At 44.8% G+C, this 19,152-nt stretch overlaps 1 protein-coding gene across 1 annotated transcript in view; it reads right to left on the bottom strand.

Annotated features, from left to right (window-relative positions):
• Positions 1 to 19,152, bottom strand: part of TEC (tec protein tyrosine kinase) — an 81,290-nt gene that overhangs the window by 61,326 nt on the left and 812 nt on the right. The window lies entirely within an intron of this gene.

The raw sequence follows: 19,152 nt of genomic DNA, 5'->3' as shown, positions 1-19,152 counted from the left end.
CAATCTGTTGCTACAAACTACTATTTACCCCGAATGTTCAGCTTTCTTTTTAAAAAGGAAAGTTTCTATCTCTTTTTGTTGCAGAGATTCTTTAATTGCCTTTCCCCTTGGAACTCCACAGGCAAAAGACTTAATTTTTTAATGAAAGCTGCGAATTTAGAAGAGCCAGCAGACTGAGGCACTAGATTGCTATACCATTATTGCACCATATCACAATAGCGATTATATATACATATATTTTTAAAATCATATAAAAGGGGCATATGGTGAGGAGAGAAACAGCAACTTCTAAAACTGGCAGCCTTCCCATTCAGACAGCTTGCTAATGTGTCTGGATTGCATTCTTTCTACTAAGATCATACCAGGGCTTTTTTTCTTGGAAAAGAGGTGGTGGAACTCAGTGGGTTGCTCTTGGAGAAAATGGTCACATGGCTGGTGGCCCCACCCCCTGATCTCCAGACAGAGGGGAGTTTAGATTGGCGCAGAAGGCAATCTCAACTCCCCTCTGTCTGGAGATCAGGGGGCGGGGCCACCAGCCATGTGACCATTTTCAAGAGGTTCCGGAACTCCGTTCCACGGTGTTCCAGCCGGAAAAAAGCCCTGGTTCATACCAAACCAAGTTTGAGAGAGTATGTACCAAGAATGAGGAAGACTAGAAAGAACATGATTATAGAACAACATAATGTGTAGGTCCCCAGCTGCAATTTGGAAACCAAGGTGACAAACAACTACCACATGGAACATATGGTAGAGTGTCACACCAGATCTGACAGACCCAGGTTCAAACCCCCAATGTGTCAAGGAAGTTTGCTGGATGACCTTTGGCCATCAGTCTCTCTCTCTCTCTCAACCTAACCTACCTCACAAGGTTGCTATTATGAAGATAAATTGGAAAAGAGAACAATGATGTACACCACTCTGGGTAAAAAGCAAAGGGGCATAGATATCCCAATAAGCAAGCAGCCAAGTTCTGCCAGGAGTCATGGGAGGGTGAACACTGGACAAATTCTGCAACAGAGCACACCAACAGCCCAAACTCTAAAATAACAGCTTGACTCTATACAGGGCTTTTTTTCAGCGGGAATGTGGTGGAACGGAGTTCCGGAACCTCTTGAAAATGGTCACATGGCTGGTGGCCCTGCCCCCTGATCTCCAGATAGAGGGGAGTTTAGATTGCCCTCCGCGCCATGCGGCACAGAGGGCAATCTAAACTCCCCTCTGTCTGGAGATCAGGGGGCAGAGCCACCAGCCATGTGACCATTTTCTCCAAGGGCAACCCACTGAGTTCCACCACCTCATTTCCCAGAAAAAAGCCCTGACTCTATAACACATAATTATAAGGAATGAAAAACATGCTAATTAGCTATCAACTGCCAATTCATCATAAACTTCTTTCTTCTGTTCACTGCTAGTTTGTACAAAAAAATTCTATAAAAATCTTTCTAGCAAAATGTTACTTAAGCAAGAACTGCTGTTATTAACTGGAAGTTCAAAAATGTATTCAAAGGAAATGTTCTAATGTATTATGGGATACAAAAAAGAAGAAGTTACAACACATTCACCTATTTCTAGCAGAAGGAAACACTGTCCAAAAATGTCCCTCATTTGGTACATATGGTTTTATTTTACAAATGAAAAAATTGTATGACTTTTTGGATACTGTTCTGACTTTCTGAGGTGCCATAGAAACAGTCAATATTTCAACACAAGAGAATTACTGCTTAACGTTCTTTTTAAGTATATCGATATATATAAAGACAAGTGTCCTGACTGACTCATCAACGCCCAGCCCAAACCCCTGGACCTAGAAACGTAACATTTGGGGAGAATGTTCCTTTTGTAATGTAGAGGCTCACTCACTAAGAAGGGATTTTAAGAAATTTGCACCCTAAGGGGGTAAAAAAGGGTAAAATGTGTTTTCCCATAGGGATACAGCTTCCCTGTGTGGCTGACAGGCTGCAGCCTGCTCCCACCCCCCACTCCCAACTGCCAGCTCGGCCACTCTTCCCTGATTGGGCTGGCCTTTCAAGGTCATTTGCATATGCGGCCTGATTGGGGCTGAGCCCAACATTCTAAATAGTATGCAGTTACTAAGGGAGTCATTGAATGTGTCCTGAAGTAAAATGCACCTCCCAGTCGACCCCTAAAAGTTCACTAGGGTTGCCAATCTCCCTGTCATGTAGGGTTGCCAGCTTCCAGGTGGTGGCTGGATATTTCCCAGAATTACAACTGATCTCCAGGAGACAGAGATCAGTTCCCCTGGAGAAAATGGCTGCTTCAGAGAGTGGACTCTATGGTATTATATGTGTGTGTGTATGATTATTTTTACCCTGTAATGCAAGTGTATGTGCACGCCATCTTGTTCTTTAATAAAAGTTATCGTTTGACCTCAAGAACCAGCCTTGTTTGCTATTTCGGAAGGGACCTGGTACACGCCGGTGATAGATCCCAGAGTTGCCGGCCTCTTGCATAGCCATTCTCCTTGCTTGCTAACCCCCCACCCCCCAATCATTTATTGCAAGGAGGCCAGTTCTGGTAAAACAAGTGCCAACCCTACTTAGTTTTTGAAATCTGACAAGATTGGGCTAGCCTGGGCCACCCAAGGCAGGGTGAACATAGTTATAGCCAATTAAAATGTTCTGGGAAAAGAAATGATCTTATCTGGATTCTAATATGTAGGATGAAAAAAAAGAAACAACTCCCTACTTATGGAAACACAGCACATCACCTGGTCTTTTCTTTGACATACTAACTTTCTATAGGCAGCGGGATAGATCCTGTGATTCTCTTTGGCGGGAGGGGAGGGACCTGGCACTTACCTCGTGTTGCTTGCATGGTCATTCTTCACGCTCGCCCTGAGGCTTAGGCGATGATGTCACTTCCAGAAGTGACGTCATCATGCCAGCCATGGAAGCACTCCCGTGCTCTGCATGGGGTCGATTCAGCCCGTTTGAGGCCCAAATTGGCCCCAAACAAAGTGTGAGAATGCTCCCATGGCTCCCATGACATCACTTCCGGAAGTAATGTTGCCCCTCCCCCTGGGAGCACGAGCACCATGTGTGTTCCTGTCAATGGAGAATGGCGTCCTCTGATGAGACTTTGCTGAGGGAAATCTCCCTCTGTTGGAGGAAAACTTAAGGCCAAACTAGATTAGATGTGGGTGGAGCCACCATTTTAAAGCCTAAAACGGGTGGTTTAAAAACGATGCGAGGAGGGCCCGTGTTTCCCCCTCTGTCTTTTCAAATACTGAAACAGACACTCGGTAGGGGTGTCGTGCCATTCCAGCACTTGAAAAGTCATGGGGCGGGGGCGGGGGCGGGGACAGGAGCACCTCATCTTAATTTGTCCCTCAAAGCATTTTAAATTGCCCATTTTAGTCTTTCAAATGGCAATAGTAACCCTGTGTGGACCAAAGGACACTATCCTGTCTAGTATGGCCCTTAGTGGAGGGTAGGGCTGCCAGCCTCTGGGTGGAAAGCTGGAAATCTCCCAGAATTACAACTGATTTCCAGGCAATAGAGACCAGTACCCCCAGAGAAAATGGCTGCTCTGAAGGGTGAACTCTATGGAATGATACCCCACTGAGGCCTCTCCAACCCCCAAACCCCGCCCTCTCCAAGCTCCACTTCCAAAATCTCCCGGAATTTCCAAACTTGGACCTGGCAACCCTAGTGGATGGGGGTGTCATAGAATCCAACCCAGTGTATTTGCAGGACAGTGCTGGATGGGGGAGGATGGGGGTGGGGCAAGGTGACAAAAACACAACAGACAACAGTGCTGGAATTGAAAGAGGCCACAACATTATTGATATTACAGTTCGCAGCGCACTGGTGCTGCATAGGGCACTGATCCGAGCATCAGCTGACCCGCCTGCCAGCCAATGACCCCCACACCCCCTCAGACCTCTGCTGAGGGGGGGGACCATGGGATGTCAGTCAGTGGGATGCCACATGGGTGAACCCCCCTGTGTGGATTCCCTGCCACCTGGGAGTGAGGTGGATCTCCAAGCTGGGCATGCACCTGCCATGTCTCACCTGCCATGCTGCCCCAGACCCCTTAAGGGGATCACCATAATAGGGAAACTGAGCTCGTGGGCCCTGTTTCCCCCAAAACGGATCGGTGCCCAATGCCCACTCCACCTGCTCGCTCCAAAGTTGTGACAAAAGGAAGGGCTAGCCGGGATGCCAGCCAAGTGCTAAGGAGCGGGGGCCAGCTCCCCAGGGCTTGCAGTGGATGTGCGCAGCTGTGCCTCCCAAGCCACCTGCGCTTCCCCGCCCCGCACTGCACATGGCGGCTGCCATGCCCTCCCCACCCTCCTCCCCCTGCACGGCCCGTAACCTGGCTCCAAGGTGAGTCTGAGGGCTGGTGTTTCTAATGGAAGAGGGTACTACCTTTTCCCCCCTTGAACCATTTCTTAACACAATATACTGTATTGAACAGGGCCTGATTATTCCAGCAGCTGTTTAGATTCAAGACTTCAGGTCACAATGACTCTATGGAACTAGCAATCCCATTAACTTTATCCTCTTGTGGGAAATGGATTTAATGAAAGAGATTTTATATACCCTTTCTGTGCCTTTCAGTATTATACACTTTTACTATTCTCAGGAGCTAAAGTAGAACTTGTAACGCAACTTGCAAGAAAATGAAACTTGAAACAAAAGACCAAAGCAGAATGATGGTTGTTGTGGGTTTTCCGGGCTGTATTGCCGTGGTCTTGGCATTGTAGTTCCTGACGTTTCGCCAGCAGCTGTGGCTGGCATCTTCAGAGGTGTAGCACCAAAAGACAGAGATCTCTCAGAGATCTCTCTGAAGATGCCAGCCACAGCTGCTGGCGAAACGTCAGGAACTACAATGCCAAGACCACGGCAATACAGCCCGGAAAACCCACAACAACCATCGTTCTCCGGCCGTGAAAGCCTTCGACAATACACCAAAGCAGAATGTATGTAAATCACTGTGAAAAGTAAGTTCAAAGCACTGTGACACTTGCTATCAGTAGATTGTGCTCAATACGCTAGAGGAGCACCTGTTTGATTCCTGACACCTGTTACTTACTCGATATAGAAATCCCCTTTGAAGAACTGTCTATGCAAAATGTAGCAATGAAATCAAGCTAAGATTGGAAACATCTCTCAAGGCTGAGAAGAGAAACCACAAAAATGAGATGGGGGGGGACTTAATGTAACCACAAGCACATTCCAGCTGTTTTCCACCCACAGACCCCAGCTCACTTGAAGCCCCCAAGGTTGCAAGAAGCGACACTGGGGCACCGTTGTTAAATGTTACAATTGACCAAAGGAGTGGGCATGAATGAGAAGCCCATGAGAGAGATGTGTGAGAAAGGAAGGAAGATGTTCCTTCCAGAGATAACACCAAGGACAGATAAGAAATTGCAATCTTGTAATGCTGTAACTATGCTGTTGACCTAAGTTGTATCTTCCAATCAGAATACTCCTAGACACTTGTATCATGACAGGTGGTCCCCCTCCTCTTCCAATGAGGGACCACTGTATTCTTTGAGCCAATAAGATAACAAATATTATAATTAACCAAAAGGTATTAATTAATTACTTTGTACTGCTATTGTAGCTCTGATGAGCTTCGGGCACGAGGAGACCTTTTTATCCTTTTTTAACTTCGCTTATCCATTGTTTAATAAACAATTTTAGATTACTTCATCTACAGGACTCCGTGTGTGTCTCTTATCATGATTGGCTAGAGGGACATCCAGGGTACCAAGATTTGTACCACACGCTAACATTCTTGGAGATTTTAAAATCAATTCCCAGTAAATGAAAAGTTTGCCATAGGAAAAGAGTCACACACTGCAGGTCATTCTTCTTGAAAGCAGAGACTTGTTGAAAACAAGATCTGTACAACTTCTGTCCCACAAAGCTTAACAGAGCATTCAAGTACACATTGTGGTATGCGTTGTTGCCTGCCAGGTGTCTGACAACTGATTTCTACAATCCTGTACAGGAGGCAAAAATTGTTTTCTCAACCCCCACAGGTGGACCAACACAAATGGTTGGTGAGTTGTGGACAGTTTTGGCCAACATCACAAACCCTTCCGTGTTTCTGGATCCCTATCTGTTTGCCTTTCAGCTTGGGTACAATACTGAGACTATCTTCCTCATTTAGTTGAGGATTTAGGTCTGGATACAGAGAAGGGAGCTCAATCCTGTTACTTCTCCTGGACCTCTCAGCTTTTGATTATCGTTGACCATGGTCCTCTTCTGGATTGCCTGGCTGGGATTAGGAGGCACCATAATACATGGTTCTGATGGGTCATAGAAGGTGGTGAGACTAGCAGATTGCTGCAGTTCCCCCAATCTGGTGAAGTTCCTCAAGGCTCCATCTAGCTCCCATTTAGCATCTACATGACAACGCTGGGTGAACCTGCCTGACACCCAACTCTACCTCTTGTGTACATTATATCGTAAGGAGGCAGTGAACTTACTGAACCAGTGTGTAGACACAGTGATGCATTGGATGAAGGTGAACAAACTGAAACTTAACCTAGACAAGATGGAAGCGCTATTGCTTTGAGACTGCGCTATTGGTTGGGGATTGAACAGAACTAAGTGGCATTCAACCTGTTTTGTATGAAGTTTCATTGGTTCCCATTTAATTTTTAGGCCCAAGTCAAAGTGGTTGTTTTGACCTTTAAAAACCTAAACGATTTGGTGCCAGGATACCTTCAGGATTGGCTTCTGTAGCATGAGCCTGCCCATATGCCAAGGTCATCTAATGAGGATGTGATTTGCGAGGGGCTGCCATCAAAGGTTCAGCTGGTGTCCGTATATGACAAGCCCATTTTGGTGGTAGCACCGAGATGACGGAATTCCCTCCCCGTAGATGCACATGCTCTGAATTTTCAATGGACCTTTTGGTTTTGTGAACTTTGTACAGTACAATCCTAAATTCAGAAGCAGGTCCCATTAAGCTCACTGGGACTTACTCCCTAGCAAGTGTGTTCAGGATTTTTGCCTTTATCTAGGACAGCTTTGGATGAGACGCTGGGTTTCTTTTTTCCTGGTCCCGCTGTGGGCTTCTGCCACCATCCTCCTAAGTTACTTTTATCTTGTTTCTTCTTGGTAGCTTGGATGTTGTTGCATTGATTTATGAATTTTGAAGAAGAATGATTTTGCTGATGGTTGGATTTACGGAATCAATTCTAAGTTGTAGCTGAGTTTTTATTATGATACAAACCTCTATGGGGAGCTTTATACTGAAAAGCAGAATCTAAATAGTTTGATTAATATTTTCAGGCATTGAAATTAACACAAACATTTCTATGCCTTAAAGTCCTAAGTATTTTGATTTGGATTCCATGAACCATCAGTGGAAGGCGCTGACAGCTGTGGCCTTTTCTCATGTTGTCTTCTCACCAGCAATCTTTCCAACCCAGGAAAGTTAATTTCTAGGATCATGGGACCCACTTGGTCACATGTCCCAAGGTGCAGCGCAGAGAGGGAACAAAACTGCCTTCTTTACTGAGGGGAGAGCGGAGAAGGTGATTTCGTCACTTGCCACTCCCCACTACAGCCTCCCAATCCATGTGGCTCCCATGAGCCCAGGAAGAAACAGTTAGGGAGAGTAAACGTAAGCATAATCAGTCCGGAAACTGGTAGCATCGGTGAAGGAGATGACATTCACAGTACCTAGGGATGCCCGGTCCCCTTAGCCTCCTAGCAGGAGCGGGAGGTGGCCAGTGTTTACCTTTCATCACTTCCCGGGTGCTCCTCACATGGACTCCCGCACCTATGCAATGATGTCACTTCTGGGAAGTGATATCATCGCACAGGCACGGGAGCCGGTGCACATTTCTCAGCAATTTGTGTCCCAAATGGGCCCAATTCAGCCAGTTTGGGGCAAAAATTAGCCCACTGAGAAGCACAGGAGCACTCTCGGGGGCGGTGCAATAACATCACTCCTGGAAGTGATGTCATTGTGCCACCCCAGGAGGCCTGTTCCCCCATCTTTCCCCCCACTGGGCCGGTGAGTGGAGGCAAGGGGCAGAGGGTGGGAGCGGGGAATACCTGTTTTGGCCTCACCGTATAAATTGAAAATGGATGTTCCTGCAAAATTATTACTTGCAAAAGCCTCACTTGACTATGTCAGGAACATGCACAGACCAAAGCGCTAGTTCAATGCCTGTTTATCACGTAGTGGTAGCAGCATTAAACAACAACATGCATGTTACCTCGTATCATCTCAAATAGTGAAAACGGTTCAAATACTCCACGGACAATAATCAGAGAAATTAAATTATGTAAAATGTACGTGTGTACCAGCCTAAGGAAATGTCCACATGGTAACTTTCCATAGCCTCAATTCAGCACTAGAACAGGAAGTGCCTCAAGGAAAAGGCGGGTATCTTTCCCCAGAGACAGGCCCACAACAGCATCCGGAAGCCAGCTAAACAGAATCTGTCCACTGGATCCTGCAATGACCTTCTGTCTATTGTGTGCAAGAGCTGGGAAACCAGGGCACACGGGAAAACATTCCTGCTCTGCCATGCTTCCCATTCAACCTACTGCTCAGCATCTCTTTTTAATGGCTCCTGAAGACCTTAGTGAACATACCAGAATAAACATTTAAGCTTGAATACGTACAGCAATTAATGTGGTATCATAAATAATATAGGTGAATAATATAGGTTTTTGAACTGGGCTAGTTGCTAATCTACTTTTTGCAAGAACAGAATGTGTGCTACAGTAACAATGTCACTTGTGAAAGGAAGGGGAAATAGAAACAAACATAATGAAAGGAAACTAGCTTCTTCAGAAGGGCTAAAGAACCATTTGGTGATTTTTCTTTCTGTTTCAAAGAAGCTAAAGGCCTGCTGTCACGTAAAAACAAGCTTTGTTTGAATAATGTGAAAAAGATAACATGAAAAAGCTTCTCCTTCTTCCTGCCTTCACCAGAGGCCTACTTGGATAAACCTCTGTGTAAAGTGCTGTCAAATCACAGCTGACTTCTGGCAACGCCCAAAGGGTTTGTCAAGGTAAGAGACACGGAGATGACTTGCCTGCCTGCCTCTGCATAGCAACCCTGGGCTTCGTTGGCCGTGTACCACCATGCAGTTCCGACCCTGCTTAGCTTCTGGGATCTGACAAGATCAGACTAGGCTGGGCCATTCAAGTCAGGATGCAAGATAAACCTGCACCATTCTTACTTGTTCTGTGTTTAATTATGTTGGGCTAACATAGCTGCTTAAGAGGCTTGTCTTGCTTCTTTAGGGGTCCAAATAAAATGGGCGTCATCCAGCCAAAGTTTCCATACAGGAAAGTTAAGCACTGCTTAGTTGCTTCTAAGGCAACCAATTGTTCTTATATAAATTGGATTGTGCCCCAACTAACCTCAAACAACTCTTTTATGGCATTAAATAAAATTACTTCCTAGTCTACTTTCTGCAAGTTTGACAGTGTTATGTGACACTTCACCCACAGAGTATAACACTATTGCATGGTGAGGCAGTACTGCATTATATCCATATATAGCCTTTAAAAGCATCGAGTCCTTTCATGCTGTCCTCTGAAGTGCAACAACCTTGCTACAAAAAATATTATAGACAATCAACAGTTCTTTATGATATTTTTATGATATTTCTTTATATTTCTTCTAGAACTTGCTTTCATCAGCGGTTATCTGTATTATGTATCAGAAAAGATCTGAGAAATCTAAGTTATCCAGCAGCCAAGAAGGGAAAACAGTCTCTTTGGCAAGGTTCCCTCTTGGAAAGTTCCTTTACATTAAATGTTGAGTTCCTTTACATTAAAGCTAAGTAAACATTAGCCAAGTTCTGCTTCTAAATGCTGTCCACACAATTGTGGTAGTGGCAGATAAGCTTAATAGAAGCTGTTTTTCCAAGGCCTTTTTGAATTGTTTTCGTAACAGTATCAGCAAAAAGTTACTACAGACTGCTAAAATACGCTGAAATGACTGCAACTGTAGTTTCCTTGCTTTTTGAAACACGGCTGAACATGTGCACTTTCTCACTGTCCTAAAATAAACTTAACAGAACAGCCACCCACGCACAAAAAAAGTCTTGACACACTTTACAGACCATAACATTTGTATGCATTAGAGAACAGTCCAGATCAAAGACAGCATAAGATACACAGACGTACAGTTTTAAGAGGCATTAGGTATTTCTAAAATATGGAAAAAATGCAAATCAAATATATCACAGGCAAGGCTTCACAGTACATAAAAATATCATGATATTGTCATTACCCTGAAGTTAGTGTTGCCAGCTACAAGTGGGGAAATTCCTGGAAATCTAGGGGGTGAAACCTGGAGAAAGTGGGGTTTGGGGAGGGAAAGGACCTTGGCGTGGCATAATTCCATAGAGTCCACCCCGCAAAGTAGCCATTTTCTCCAGGTGAACTGATCTCTGTGGCCTGGAGACCAGTTGTAATTCTGGGAGATCTCGAGCCACTACCTGGAGGCTGGCAACCCTACTTGAAGTTCAGCAACACTAAATGCAAGCTGAAGCATAGTTTATTATTCAAAGACAAGACAAAGCAGGCACCAGAAAGCATAAGCACCTGCCTTCACAAAGTCTGCAGTTCCTGAGATCCAAGTAAAGTTTCTACTACCAACAGAACCCAAGGTCAGGGTGCCCGCCTTCTGATTTGTAATGTAGTCAATGCATATACAATGGAATGTATATCCAGAGGACTTAGCCATGTTAGTCTGTAGTTGCATTATAGCAAAAAGCCCAGTGGCACCTTTAAGACTAACCAACTTTACTGAGTCATATAAGCTTTCGAGAACCACAGCTCTCCTCAACAGATGCATCATCAGAAGAGAGCGGTGTCAGAGGCATCTTATTCCTCAATAAAGCTGGTTAGTCTTAAAGGTGCCACTGGACTTTTTACTATAATGCAATATACAGCAATTCATCTTAATGAAAGACAGAAAAGCCTGGAAGGCTTAACACCATGAATATCAGAGGGGTGGGAAAGGAGGAAAACGAAGGCTCACTCACCTTTCTGCCGGCCCTTTTTTGCCTGCATTGGTGTCTGAACCAGCAAATCATGAGAGCGGCACATACGGAATGGCCACTCCATGCACAGGGCAGGAGCCCACACCGAGCAGGGTCACTCTCAGCTAAATAAGCCTCATGCAATAGTTCTTCTTCTACTCCAAAAGAGCCATCCGCAAAAGGACATTATAAAAAGGCAGAGCAGATCTCTGCAAAACTGGGATTAAAGGAAAAAAAGATGAAGGGGAAAAAGGAGGAGGAGGAGAAATCATAGAGGAGGGGGGAACCACCACTGGCCTACCCTGTGACTGTGAAAAGGAGGAAGTGGCACGTGACAGACAGAAGGGGAAACAGCTTAATTCAAGACAGACCATCAGCACTTTAGGTATTTGAGGGTCCATATGAAAATTACATATGACGGCACAATATCTCCTTTTCTCTCAAAAAAGAGGAACGTATAAAATACGGACAGTAGCAAACATAACCTTCGATATGCTGAGGAATTTGCATGAAGTGAAATCTAGGAAACAGAAATCTGTAACATGTAAAACATATGACAATGTAAAAACCTAGCTGCAAAATAAGTTTAACTACATAATCTATATATATAAAGACAAGTGTCCTGACTGACTTATCAACCTGGACCTCGAAACATGACATTTGGGAAGCACATTCCTTTCATGATGTAAACATCCACTAAGAAGGGATTTTAAGAAATTCACCCCTTAAGGGGGTAAAGAGGATAAAATGTGTTTTCCCAAAGGGATACAGCTTCCTGTGTGGCTGGCAAGCTGTTGCCTGCTTGGGCCCCTGCCCACTGCCAACTCAGCCACTCTTCCCTGATTGGCCCAGCCTTTCAAGGTCATTTGCATATGTGGGCTGATTGGGGCTCACAACATTCCACACTTCATCTCCCCCCCCCCCAGACGGTTGGAATACAGAGGTAATTTGCATATGCGGCCTGACTGGTCCTCACCCCCCACATTTGAAACAGTCTGCAGTTGTTATTGGGAGTCATTGAATGTGTCCTGAGGTCAAATGCACCTCCCAGTCTTCCCCTAAAAGTTCACTAGGGTTGCCAACCCCCCTAAAAAAGAAAAAAACACAAACGAAAAAAAGTTTACATACCCATAAGTATTATAACTGGATTTAAAGTAGTTAAATACCATAGCGAAGCACAGGTATCAAGGTAGTTAAAATACATGTTTCATCATCTACGCACAAAACGTCTCTCACAGTGGTTAAAAAGGAAATGTCTACAGGGTGCAATCAAAAGAAGAGCTTATTGTCTACAGCCACAGGCCGTCACAATTCACCAAACATCGACTAATAAACAATTAAATCCATTATCACAGTTTGTACAGGTTACTAAAATTAATTAAAACAATACAGTATGTCAAACTATCCCAGGAGTCACTAAACAGCCTCATTCAGTACCACCTTAGATCTTATCTTTTTGGCTGCAAGAGCAAACTGAGAGACTCTATAGGACACATGACTATCCGTGTCAGATAACAAAAACACAATCTTCACAATTTCAGAGTATGTGTTTGTCACTGATAGGATTCTGACCAAAAATTTAGCTCTGGGTACACTATATAACGGACAGTAACGTAGGTAGTGGGGAAGGTTCTCCACTGTAGGTAATCCACGAATGCAGGTGCGATGTTCCATAGGGGCGTGAGAATAACTACAGGGCGCCATCTATTATTGTAAATTCGTAGAGTCTGTGTAATCCACCGCTAGGTGGGCGAGCCTGTTGCAAGCTTGCAGGTCGTTCCACTGGAGCATCCCCACCCCCACACTGAGCCTGTTGCAGCTTAACTAGCCTCTTCGATAGCAGCCTTATATCTGAGGTAAGGTCACTGACCTTCCCTACCATACGTCCCATATTCTTAAAGAGACGTTCAACTGTACTGGCAATTAAGCCAAGAAGGGAATATACAGCAGATGGAGATGCCTCTTCATTTGAAATAGTCAACTGCTGCCTTTGCTGTATCTTTAAGGACCCTGCCCCTGTAGAGGGCTCAGCGTCTTCTACATTCCCCTTGTCAAGTGAACATATTGGGTCCCCATCTCCTTCGGTGGGGGGGGGGAGGTATGTCTTTCCAAAGGAGAAAAGTGGTTAGATGCTTCAATGGTAAATTCAGGATAAGCCAGCTCAAATTTGTTTCTAAGGGGGAAATAGTCTCCTATCTTCATCTGTTTGTTACTAGGCTGGAGGGGCGACTCCCCCGTATCTCTTGGCCGCTGGCCCAAAGCCATTAAGCCCAGGAATTCTTTGGAGCATTGAATAACACCCTTCAGACACAAGCGTCGTTTAGAATGTCTAGCAGCCTGCAAAACTCCTAAGCAGCCGACAATCAAATGTATAGCAATCTGTACATTAAAGAGATAGCATCAGACAAAGCAGTATAGTATATCTTCCTATCTATCTCTATTGTAAGCCCCCTCTGTAACCTGAGACCGGGAACAAGTGTGGGGGGGGGAGCATATGGTCCATCTGCCCCCCCCCATGCCTGAGGAGTTAGAGTTTCACCAGCCCACACCTCCACCCTTTTCTTACCTTGTGTATGGTGGGCAGGGAAAGGTGCCCCATCTGGAACGCAGATATCCATGTTTGCACTGAGATGTTATTTTATTGGTTTTATCTATTGTACCTTATTTATTATTGTAACCCGCCCCGAGCCTGCTTGCGGGAAGGGTGGGCTAAAAATCTAATCAATCAATCACAGTGTACAAGTCTATCACTATTGATGTGACTGAAGTCTGCTCATTCCCCCTTCCAAATCTTTCCAAAGCCGATAGGCTGAGAGGGGTCTCCCTTGCAAGGACCTGATTGGCAGGGAGACATGACAATGCTGTTGCCCAGATAGGGCTAGGAAAAAAATGCACTAATGAGCATTGTGCACATCCCCCCCCCTTCTGCCAACAGAGTTAATTAATAACATAATGGCTCTCTCCCCTTCGGACCCAGCTGGTGAATACCGTTAAGCAGGGCTTTTTTTCCTGGGAAAAGAGGTGGTGGAACTCAGGACCGCACAATGATGTCACTTTGGGTCAGCTGGAACAAGGGGAGAGTTTTTAAAAGCTTAAATCACCCTCGGCGAAAATGGTCACATGGCCGGTGGCCCCGTGCGGCGCGGAGGGCAATCTGAACTCCCCTCTGTCTGGAGATCAGGGGGCGGGGCCACGAGCCATGTGACCATTTTCAAGAGGTGCCAGAACTCCGTTCCAGCTGAAAAAAATCCCTGCCGTTAAGGAATGTTGTGAGCTAAGAGCCAAAACGAAACACACACACTTTTGGGTGGAAGTGTGCCATAATTTGGCTTCCCAGATTTGGTTCACTGTCCCAGAAGCTGCTTTAGCAAAATGAAACAGTTTGAAATACTGAAACAGTATTTTGTTTGTTTCATTTTGTACACCCCTAGTAGGTAGAAAGTGCAGCAGAAGCCTTAAACTCACTCTTCAATTTTAGAGCATCAGTTTTCTTGCTATGTATACTAATTGCTGGAATTAGTAAATCTGTTCATTGCACCGACCTCGCCATCCTTGCTTAACAGAATAGTGTTTTTTTTTTAAAAAAAAAATATCAGATAAAACAACTTTCTTAATACATACTATCAGGGCTTTTTTTCTGGGGAAAGAGGTGGTGGAACTCAGTGGGCTGCCCTCGGAGAAAATGGTCACGTGGCTGGTGGCCCCGCCCCCTGCTCTCTAGACAGAGGGGAGTTTAGACTGCCCTCCACTCCAAGCGGTGCAGAGGGCAATGTAAACTCCCCTCTGTCTGGAGATCAGGGGGCGGGGCCACCAGCCATGTGACCATTTTCAAGAGGTTCCGGAACTCCGTTCCCCCGCATTCCAGCTGAAAAAAAGCCCTGCATACTATTGTCTTGAATTCTAAAACTTATTTTGTCTGGAAGCTAGATCTGGATGACTCATTCAAAATATGGACAAATGTCATTACCACATGTGATGCTTAAATCAGCTTTTCCTTATTTATCTGGAGTCGGCAAAATAGAAGCTGCTGGTCACAGCTGGTCTCTTGAGAGGCACCATTTTGTCCCCTAATCGAGAGATTAAAATGTGAAGAAAGTGACGCTAGAACATGCCAGCTGTACCTTGCTTGCTGTGAAGACAGCAGCCATTCACGCCAGGAAAAAAAACCAGCATAAGAGCAACCAATAGGCTTGTAACTAGCCAAGATTCTTGCTCCTATCCATTTATTAAAGACATGGGAAGCTCTGCCCTGAATTAAGGTTGGCAAACGTTATGTGGGAGACTGAAATTCAGACCCTAATGTAGTTGGTGGCTAATGCAGAGAAGTCTCAGCTTCTGTTCTTAGCTTTGCCCAACAGCAGGGCTTTTAAAATGTGGAACCGGACACACAACAGGCAATTCCAGGTCAAACATGCACTTCAAATAAACACTGCAGTTCAAAAATTCAAGATATGAAAAAGCTGCAGAAGTGACTGATAACGATGTGAAAAGTGGGTAACCCCAGCTCCTCTAGAACCTCAGACCATGGTCAAGCCACTGATGTCTCTTTCCCCTGACTAAGTCAGAAGTCAGTCCCCACAGCTTCCACTGTTCAACAACGTTTCAAAGCTAAATAAATCTAGAACACGATCGGATGAAGCCCGTATGTTCTAAGCAAGTTAGAAATTGAGCCCTTTGGGCTGCTGTAATATATTGGTGCACTTGGGTTTTAATCCCCTTGCTATGATATAAAAAAAATATGTCCCTCACACCAAATAACGTTTGCGGGAGTTTACGGTGCCTCTTCTGCATTACTGTTGCTCATCTTCCCCGTTCTGATGATTTTCTCCCACTCAGTATAGGCTCTTTTAATAGTGCTATCCTAAGCAGATCATTATAATGGATTTAGAAAACATTGTAAATGTCATGGAACGTGAGTCTCATGCAGGGCTTTTTTTCAGCAGGAACGAGGTGGAGTGGCATTCCGGCACCTCTTGAAAATGGTCACATGGCCGGTGGCCCCGCCCCCTGATCTCCAGACAGAGGGGAGTTTAGATTGCCCTCCGCACTGCGGAGGGCAATCTCAACTCCCCTCTGTCTGGAGATCAGGGGGCGGGGCCACCAGCCATGTGACCATTTTCTCCCAAGGGCAACCCACTGAGTTCCACCACCTCTTTTCCCGGAAAAAAAGCCCTGAGTCTAATCAACAAGGCACGTGCATGCACACAAGAAAAATGCACAGGTGTGTTGTAGCAATATGTACACAATGATTACATGCCACTGTTCAGTTCCAAATGTACCTGAAAAAAGCACGGCCCGACAGGTTACTGATCCAGAGAAGTTAGCCGTGTTAGTCTGTAGTTGCAAAACAGTAAAGATTCCAGTAGCACCTTTAAGACTAACCAACTTTATTGTTGCATAAACCTTCGAGAACCACAGCTCTCTTCATCTGATGCATCACAGTCAAAAACTAGTTTCTGATTATCAAATTGCTGGTCTAAATGCCAGAAGAGAGTGAAGAAAGTGGCACTTGTGACAACAGACACTGGCATTCATCAGCTTTCGAGAACCACAGCTCTCTTTGTCAGATGCAGATGCAGTAACCTATTTTGCAACAGGTTACTGTGAAGGTAAACAAGACCCTACCCTGGATACCCCAGGCAAGCCCGATCTCATCAAATCTCAGAAGGAGAGTCAGCCTTGGTTAGTAATTGAACGGGAGATCTCCAACGAAAACCAGGGTTGTGGAGGCCACTTCTGTTAGTCTCTTGTCATGAGAACCCCACCAGGGTCACCATAAGTCCTCTGTGACTTGAGGGCACTCTCCACCACAAACAAGACCAAGTATGATTCCCGAAAAACTAGTTTCTATCAAATTGCCATTCTAAATGCCAGAAGAGAGTGAAGAAAGTGGCACCTGTGACAACAGACACTGTTCAATCAATATACAGGTATGTGGAGTAGCAAGCCACTCCTCGCTCCCTGATTTAGCCATTTTGGAAAACAATTTGCTGATTAGTGATATAAGCTCAGTGGACACTGATGGAGCTACAGAATGAACAGGGAAAATATTAAAACTTCTAAAACAGTCACCATCCCAGTAAGATTCCTTTGGCTTTAACCTCACAGGCAAACATTCAGCTGGAGCAGCTGTTGATCTTCTTTCTGCTGAGCTCTTTGTTTTTCCAACAGACTAAGACGTAGCAAAGGAAGCTTTCCCAAAACACAGAGATGATGAGAAACGCTTCATGTTGAACCTTTTGTCTGTCCAGCAGCTGTTAAAAAATAGGCCTAATATTCGAAAAGAGTCCAGTAGCACCTTTAAGACTAACTAAATTTACTGTGGCATAAGCTTTTGAGAATCACAGTTCTCTTCGTCAGATGCATCGCACCTTTAAGACTAACTAACTTTACCGTAGCATAAGCTTTCGAGAATCACAGTTCTCTTCGTCAGATGCATCGCACCTTTAAGACTACCTTTACTGTAGCATAAGCTTTTGAGAGTCACAGTTCTCTTCGTCAGATGCATCGCACCTTTAAGACTAACTAACTTTACCGTAGCATAAGCTTTTGAGAATCACAGTTCTCTTCGTCAGATGCATCGCACCTTTAAGACTAACTAACTTTACTGTGGCATAAGCTTTCGAGAATCACAGTTCTCTTCGTCAGATGCATCGCACCTTTAAGACTAACTAACTTTACCGTAGCATAAGCTTTCGAGAATCACAGTTCTCTTCGTCAGATGCATCGCACCTTTAAGACTAACTAACTTTACTGTAGCATAAGCTTTTGAGAGTCACAGTTCTCTTCGTCAGATGCATCGCACCTTTAAGACTAACTAACTTTACTGTAGCATAAGCTTTCGAGAATCACAGTTCTCTTCGTCAGATGCATCGCACCTTTAAGACTAACTAACTTTACTGTAGCATAAGCTTTCGAGAATCACAGTTCTCTTCGTCAGATGCATCGCACCTTTAAGACTAACTAACTTTACCGTAGCATAAGCTTTTGAGAATCACAGTTCTCTTCGTCAGATGCATCGCACCTTTAAGACTAACTAACTTTACCATAGCATAAGCTTTCGAGAATCACAGTTCTCTTCGTCAGATGCATCGCACCTTTAAGACTAACTTTACTGTAGCATAAGCTTTCGAGAATCAGTTCTCTTCGTCAGATGCATCGCATCTTTAAGACTAACTAACTTTACTGTAGCATAAGCTTTCGAGAATCACAGTTCTCTTCGTCAGATGCATCGCACCTTTAAGACTAACTTTACTGTAGCATAAGCTTTTGAGAATCACAGTTCTCTTCGTCAGATGCATCGCACCTTTAAGACTAACTAACTTTACCGTAGCATAAGCTTTCGAGAATCACAGTTCTCTTCGTCAGATGCATCGCACCTTTAAGACTAACTTTACTGTAGCATAAGCTTTCGAGAATCAGTTCTCTTCGTCAGATGCATCGCACCTTTAAGACTAACTAACTTTACTGTAGCATAAGCTTTCGAGAATCACAGTTCTCTTCGTCAGATGCATCGCACCTTTAAGACTAACTTTACTGTAGCATAAGCTTTCGAGAATCACAGTTCTCTTCGTCAGATGCATCGCACCTTTAAGACTAACTAACTTTACTGTAGCATAAGCTTTCGAGAATCACAGTTCTGTTCGTCAGATGCATCGCACCTTTAAGACTAACTTTACCGTAGCATAAGCTTTCAAGAATCACAGTTCTGTTCGTCAGATGCATCGCATCTGATGAAAAGAACTGTGATTCTCGACAGCTTATGCTACAGTAAAGTTAGTTAGTCTTAAAGGTGCTACTCGACTCTTTTCGATTTTGCTACCACAGACTAACACGGCTAACTGCTCTGGACCTAATATCCGAGTCTCCCTGGCAGTGCATGTGAATCCACACTGGAAGAACGAGGGTAAGATCTTTCACTTGAGCATCCCTGTGCTGTTAAGGGGCCGACAAGCGGGACACAGAGGCCAAAGGGCTCCCCCTGACGGTGCGTCCTGGCACCGCAGCTCCAGAGGCTTCCTGCCGCTCAACTGGAAGGTTCCCCGCAGCCACCAAAGCTCGAAGACGTTGCCGGGCCGACCCCTCGGCCACGCCCTGCACACCTTTGGGAAGCCACCTGTGATCGCGGCCTTCGTTACCTTAACTGGGATTGA

The sequence above is a fragment of the Eublepharis macularius genome, chromosome 10 (assembly GCF_028583425.1).
Source record: "Eublepharis macularius isolate TG4126 chromosome 10, MPM_Emac_v1.0, whole genome shotgun sequence".
In the NCBI taxonomy this organism is placed as follows: Eukaryota; Metazoa; Chordata; class Lepidosauria; order Squamata; family Eublepharidae; genus Eublepharis; species Eublepharis macularius.
Note: the sequence above shows the minus strand (reverse complement) of the source record. Positions and strands in the feature narration are given on the sequence as shown.